This window comes from Lepeophtheirus salmonis, chromosome Z (assembly GCF_016086655.4).
Source record: "Lepeophtheirus salmonis chromosome Z, UVic_Lsal_1.4, whole genome shotgun sequence".
Taxonomy (NCBI): domain Eukaryota; kingdom Metazoa; phylum Arthropoda; class Copepoda; order Siphonostomatoida; family Caligidae; genus Lepeophtheirus; species Lepeophtheirus salmonis.
In genome coordinates, this window is record NC_092584.1 from 16,219,611 (window position 1) to 16,227,168 (window position 7,558).

A 7,558-nucleotide genomic window follows, 5' to 3' on the forward strand; every position below is an offset into this window, starting at 1 on the left:
TGTGTAGTCTAGACATAATTACTTGGTTTGACTTTTCTCACAGATTTTTTTATCTTTTTTGAATGTTTGGTTCATTGAACCGATAATATAAGAAGAGGCGTTGGTATTCCTTAACCCTATCTTTAATTTTATTGAAAAAACATTTGACCCGTCAACATAAAAGCAGGCTAGAATAATTATCACAATAAAATCATTGGAAATTGGTAGATTTTATTCCATGGGTCATTCGGGGCCGATATAACTCTTGTAAATCAAATAAAGGTTTTAAACTGTAGATACCATTCTTGAGTATCTTATCTCATCCCACAAACTTGAATACATACAAGTATTATAATAAAATAAAATATACCAATGAAATATTGAATTGTATATATTATTAAGTAAAAAAAATAAAATGATAATTTTTGATTTTTCTTGATACTTGTTCAAGATTGCTTTTATCTTGACGCATTGACATAAATTATATAATTAAAGTGCTGGTGAATGTCACATATTTCCACAGCAGTCTCATACCTTATAACCGAAATTTAATCATTTACTAATAGTGGACCTTTTTTTTTGTCTCACAGGGTTGTCTCCAGGGGGTAGGCTGGACGAATTTTTGCCTTTTATTAACTTTTTTTTTTCCATTTCTGCAAATTATGAACCAGAGCAAAATATTTAATATTTGTAATTATTTTGAAAAATAAATATTTTTTTGTGAATAGTTTTGGATTTTTGAAATGAAAAAAACTTCAATTTTTGTGAATAAAAGTGGGGTTTTCGAAAGAAAAATTACGAAAAATTTAATTTTTCACAATTTCTGTGAATTTTTTGTTCTTTTTTCAAAGAAACTTAATATTTGAAGTTTTGTTTTTGATTTTTTTTTCCAAAAAACATAATATTCTGTGAGTAGTTATTGATTTTTTAATTTTTTTTTTCAAAATTTTTAATTTTTTGTCAATAGTTGGAGATTTTTGAAATGTTTTATGAATAACTAAGGACTTCGGTTTTTTTTTTCAGAAGAATTAAAAAAATTTACATTTGTTAAGAAAACACTAAATTTTGTGGAAAAAATTTCAAAAATTAATTTTTAATTAAAAAAAATTTTGATATAAATTTCAAAAATCCGCCGCTATTCTCAAAAAATTAAATTTTTTGCAAAAAAATTTAAAATATCCAAAGATTTTCTCACAAAAAATTAAATTTTTTGAGTAAATTCAAATACCCACAGTTATTCTCAAAAAAATTCAAAGATCCATAGTCATTCACAAAAAAAAAAAAAAAAATCAAATATTTAATTTTTTGGAAATTAATTTCAAAAATCCACAGCTACTTATATAAAATTTTCTAGTAAAGAGCGAAAATTACTTCATTTTTCTTGGGGAAGGAGCTACAGCCCCTGCGATGCCCTGGAACTACGAAAGGAAAATGTATTTTATTGTCCAGCATCATATTAAAAACAATTTGAATTTTGCATGGGAAAATAAGGCCTATTTTGTATCAAAAGTGTGTACAAGTTGTAACGCGTATAAGCAAATTTAAAAAAATATATATTTTTATTATTAAATTACTACAAAAAAACGAATATTCCAAAGATGGACTATTTTGATTTAAATTAGAAATAGACAAATATTATTTGGCACATTATAAAAGATTATCAAGTTCAAATGCCCACTGTTATATCAATTCTAAATACATAGTAAATAAATAATTCCATGTGATATGTACAAATTGTAACTCATCTAAATAGTTTGTACAAACATCGCAACTTGTACACAACATATACGTACAAAAAAGGAGATAAAACGTCTTTAGACGATAAAAAAAATGTCAAAATCCCCAAAAGCACTCTTGTACAATATCCTAATTACACCCATGGATATACGTCGAAAGCTCTTATACCTAAAAAACAAACAAGGTGCTTATATTAATATCCTTGCTAAATAATTCCATTGACGTAATTATCTGTAGAGATTATTTCTGACGATGGATTAATATAGAGAGAGAGAGATTAACCCTTTTGAGAGGAGAAAGGGGTATATCGATTAACATTTCATATACATATATTCCCATTTTTAAATTATATATTCTGTTTTTAAAATTCAAGAAAATAAGTCCAGTTAACTGATTAATAAATATATATTCTAGATGAAGTAAAAATACAAAGGAGCATCAATTTTAACCAAAAATAAACCACATCGACGTATACGTTTTTACCCTCGGTCTGGTCCTCGGTAATATTTTCATATTAAATTATGCATCTATTTGTATATGAAGTAAGAACAAAAAATTATTTATATTTGTTCAAGACTGTTTTTAGTTTGATACACTACTGAGGGTATTTACAATACCCTCAAATGGAGTAACCTCATACATGCAAAACACTATGCAACAACGAGAAGAATAAAACTATTTTATTTATTGTAATACACGAACAGTTCTTCCTTCAAAATAAGATTTCCTGGTTTTTATTTATAATTTAATTAAGTGAAGTACACAAATAAAGATTACAAAATGGCCACTCCTAAGCACACCCCTCACAAAAAGCCAAAGTAAACGCACCCACCTCCACTATTTTTTTCCTCCCAATATTCCTTATATATATAATGAGAGGTCTAAACACTTTATCTACAGGATTTTTGTCTTGATTGAATCTTAAGGAAGTTTCCTTCCGTCAATCATTTAGTAATTATCTTATTTGAAAATGACTTTTTTAAAACGAGACTATCTATTTGTAAAAGGGATTGAGATGTTTCAATTTTAAAGTTATGTTGCTGAACTTTTGAAGTTTGAATTTTAAAGTTATGGTGTCACCATATTTTTCATTTGTAGGCTAACAAAATACTTTAAACTACTTTACTGACTTCCAAGTCGAATCAAATAAGTATCAGAGTTCACTCCTAAATTTTATTGTAAATGGCTAAAGTAATAGAAATCACTGTTAAGTGACGTGCTAAATGCAATTGTACACATAGTTGGAAAAGGAATAATAAGGGAAACTGTGGATGTCGTAGGAAAATAATTCAATATTGTCACAGGCTATCAAACTTCCATGTAAATACCATAAAGAGTATTTTTAATATTCAGAATCATTGATAGGTTCCAGTTGATTTATATTTATCTTTTAATTTCCAAATGAAAAAACAAACAAAAGTTGCTATTTAATAAGATTTTCAACTTTGTACGGCAAACACCATCATGGACCATTGAAATTTTATTTATCGATGCTCTCATTACTCTGTGTAAGAAATCATTTGTTACATTTTTGAACTTTTTTATAAGATATGATCAATCTTTTGATCATTTCAAAATCTTTAAATCCAAAGACATATGTTCTCTGTCGAAGGAAGCATTTGGTTAGTTTGAGAAGTTAAATTACTCACACAATTATGTTTTAACTAATTGATAGACTAGCTGACTGGAAAATATCTAAGATATCTCAGGAATTTATTGTTTTCAAATCAAGATAAATTTCCTTCATTTTAAATAGTATTTTTTTAATCAAACATTTGTGGATGTTGCTAACCGGAGGAAGTTATAGGGGTTCTGATAAGAAGAGTATCTTAAGTTGCTAACTTGAGAAAAGAAACTTTAATGAAAATTTTGAAATTAAACAACATAACTTTAAAATTCAAGCTTCCAAAGTTCAGAAACATCACTTTAAAATTCTGAATCCCTGTTGCAAATAGAGAATGTCGTAAAAAAATCATTTTCAAATGGCTATAGAAGTCAAAAAATGCTCTTTGAAGACTGAAACTTTAAAAACATCATTTTTCATTAGAATACAACACAGAAGATTGAATTAACTTTAATCGCTTTAAAAATTGGAAACCCTTCCACACTCGTAAAAATAAAAGTTTAGCAGAAGTTGGCATTTTTTATGACCTTTTATATGACCTTAAAACTACGTGTACAGAAAGTTCACTGTACTCTTTTCCCCTCAACTCAAGTTAATCCCAAGGAAAATTCCTCCCGGAGCAAGTTCATCACGAGGAAAGTTCATCCAAAGACATGTTCATCCCAAGGAAAATTCATATTGGATGTAGTATTTTATTCTACTTCTAATACAAAGTAATATAATCATTATATTAGAAAATAAGTTCCTAATTGAAATAAAAACTTAAATTTCTTCAGCTTCAAGTAAAACTTTATTGAACCCTTAATCACCTTCTACATAGCTTTACGTTATTTTATTTTCATAAATTGATTGTAGATATATTACTAATTTAGAGAGTACAACGGACTCATTTTACCTACTCTAATAGACTCTGCTTATATAGCAGTTAAAAAATGTTTTCCAAGGCATAAAATCTGTAAAATTATTAAAATCTAAAGTTATTTTTTTTTAAACTGGAAAACCGTTTCTAACCAAGCAAGAGAATGTATGTATTTTTGTAATTCTGTGTTCTTTTATATAAATTATAGTTGACATTTTTAACAGCTTACCTAAAGATTTAAATCAACTTCAGCAAATCAACATTTAAGGTACTATTTAGAAGCAATAGCCGACCGATCTACAGTTTATATAAAAATGTTTGAAATTGTATCAAATTTAACCTGAACGAATGGGAGATTTTTTGTTTCTCTATCAATATTTCTTCTTTAAAATCGATATTTTTTTTCTTTGTCAATGCCAAAAACTTATTCATTCCTTTTTGGGGCCTACATCCTCTCCAGCCTACCCTGTGGACACCCCTGGTTGAGCTTGATAAACAATCAATATTTAATTCAAGGGATTATTTTCTCCTGAGTGCGTTGTCCATGAGCTATAGCGATTCCAGTGATAGGTGTTGAATGTTTATTACTTTTTGTTTCTAATTAAATAACTTTTCATTGGTAAGTTTTGAAGGGGTAATTATTTCATACAAGAAGATGCAAAGTTTAATGAATAAATATTGTTTACCAAATTCTGGATGATTAGTTCTTTAGATAGTTAGTAATTGGCAATTTTTAAAAGGTATTAAACATGTTGGGTTTTTGCAAATAACTCCGGTTTCAATAACCCTATTTAAACAAAATGCTCCAATGTAAAATTCTGCGATGAAACCAGATTTAATAGCACCAAAGTAAGCTCCCTAGCCTAATTATCCGTGGAGTAATTCAGGTTGAAATAATTAATTCAATTTCAAATTATATATATAGTTATTGAAAAAATCGTTTTTTTGTATCATATAAAATTTAAGTAATTCACTGACTTTCATACATACCACCATGAAAAACACAGGAACTAAATAACAATTAGTTAAATTTTATAAAATACAAAGATGTACTCGTATTTTATATTTTATTACAAATTATTTTATAAATACATTATCACGAACAAAAGGATTTTAAAGAAAGTCAATAAAAAATTAAAAAGAATATTATTTATTTTAAAATTCTAAACTAAAATGATTTACTATAAACTATTATTAATTAATAATTATATATCTAAGGTAAAATATTAATATTTGATATATATATAATCGAACCTACACACTTCTTTTGACACTCTTGAAAATGCAATATATGTGAAAATAATGATTTTAGTCAATTTAAAGTAATTTTTTTAAATGTTTGACCTGTGGATTTATTTATTGTGTATTGCCATTGCTAACTTACCATTTCCTTCTTCAGCCATAATGAAGATTAAAGATTCATACTAAGACTAACTCGCTAATCCTCTTCCTAACTCCCTTTTTAAATTCGAATTAAATATATGTACAATCTCCTTTATTCCTTTTTTTGATTTTTTGGTGCCTTTTCGATACGACAAAACAGAGCTTTAAAAAAACTTTGAGGCACGGGGAATTGATCTTTTCTTATGCAAAAAAATCAATTTATTACTTAAAAACAAACTTGCCCTCCAGAGCCCGGGAATCTGGTCTGATCAGAATTACACATAGTTTTAGATACGTAATTCAGAATTCTGAACAAATTTATTTTATGTCTAAACTTTGTATTTTTCTCCGTTTCTGACATAAATACCCTGGTTATGCCTTTTTAAAAGCAGACAGACAAACCGACACGTACTATAATATATTACATTTTTTATCAAAAAAATATCCAAAAATTAAGTTTAAAATATTCGCTTCGGCACACTATATGTATAACATATATAGTAAATCGTGATGACGACACTATAACTAAGGAAAGATTTTAATTATGTTCTATTTTTTAAAGTTACATAGTTTATTTTAAAGCTAAGTATGTTTATTCCACTCCTTCTTTTAAGCCTTTGATTTTGATAATTACACATAAAAGAAATACAAAATTTGACAATTAAATATTGAAATATTTAAAAAAGCAAACTGGGATACAATATTGGACGTAGTTTCATCCGGATTTCCTATTTAGTTCTGCTCTCTTTGAGTTGACTTTTCGAATCAACTCTCCCTCACTGGTGAGTCTCATCACTTTTGTATTCGAGTACACTTTTTCATTTATTTATACCTTCATATATTACAACTTGTGAGCACCGGTGAAAGATATTCAAGGAGCTTCTTACTCAGTTATTCCACTATGTATTTCCATCTTTTGATCTACATATAGGGCTCAACAGTAGGGTTTATATTCATCCAGTTGTCTCAGAATCAACCAAATGACTCATATGTACAACAGCTTATGATTGCGTAGCACAAACTTCTTTGTTCATATACGTAAATTACATTTGTTCTTTTTACACTTTTTAAGCCCATATAAATTTTTTAAATCTTTTAAATAGAGGATTTTCAGTCTGAAGATCATAGACCATTTTAAGATGTTTATAAATTTAAGTGGAGCCTACTAATTAGGCTCTTAAACAAAGTTCACCGCCAGCCTCAAGGAAAATTTTGGTCTAAGTTAGTCTTAAAGACAAATCGGTATCACTTAAAGTTCGGTTTAGACCTATTCCCTACATGAATGATTGATGACGTCATGTGAATTTCAAAATATTGAACATCCACATAGAATAACGTCAAATGAAGTTATATGGGTTGGATAAATCAAATTTGAAACCCAACCCTTATAAATACCCCTATGTTACCATATAAAAGAGTACTATGTACTTGCTTCTAAAAGAATATCATAAAAGCTCTAATTGGACTTAATTCAAAAGATTTAAAATTTATAGCCAAGTCATAGTAAAACAAGGCTTCAATCAAAATACTTATTACTTGAAAAATTATAAAATATAATTTTAAAACAGTTAATCCTATATTATTCTTTTGAATAACATAGGTTGTCGTCTTCTCATTATTTACCTTATCATCTATTTTTTTTCAAAAATAAAAATAAAGGTCATGATCCACAAAAGGAACGCTATTTAAGCGTACGACGCACGATATACGCAAAATAATAAGCCTGCTCCTTTTGATAAAATAATATATTTGGGTGTTGTCAGGCAACAGTTTTCCTCCCGAAATATGTACGTTCATAAATTCCCATTGTGTATATAAAGGCAGATATATTTTAAATCCACAATCAGTTCAACACTGACAACACATAGATCATCTAATCAAAAATGAAGGTAAAGATAAATAAAATACAAACAACTATGAATTGGTAGAAAGATGAAAAATAATAAAAATATAATTTGTCATCATTCCAGGTTTTC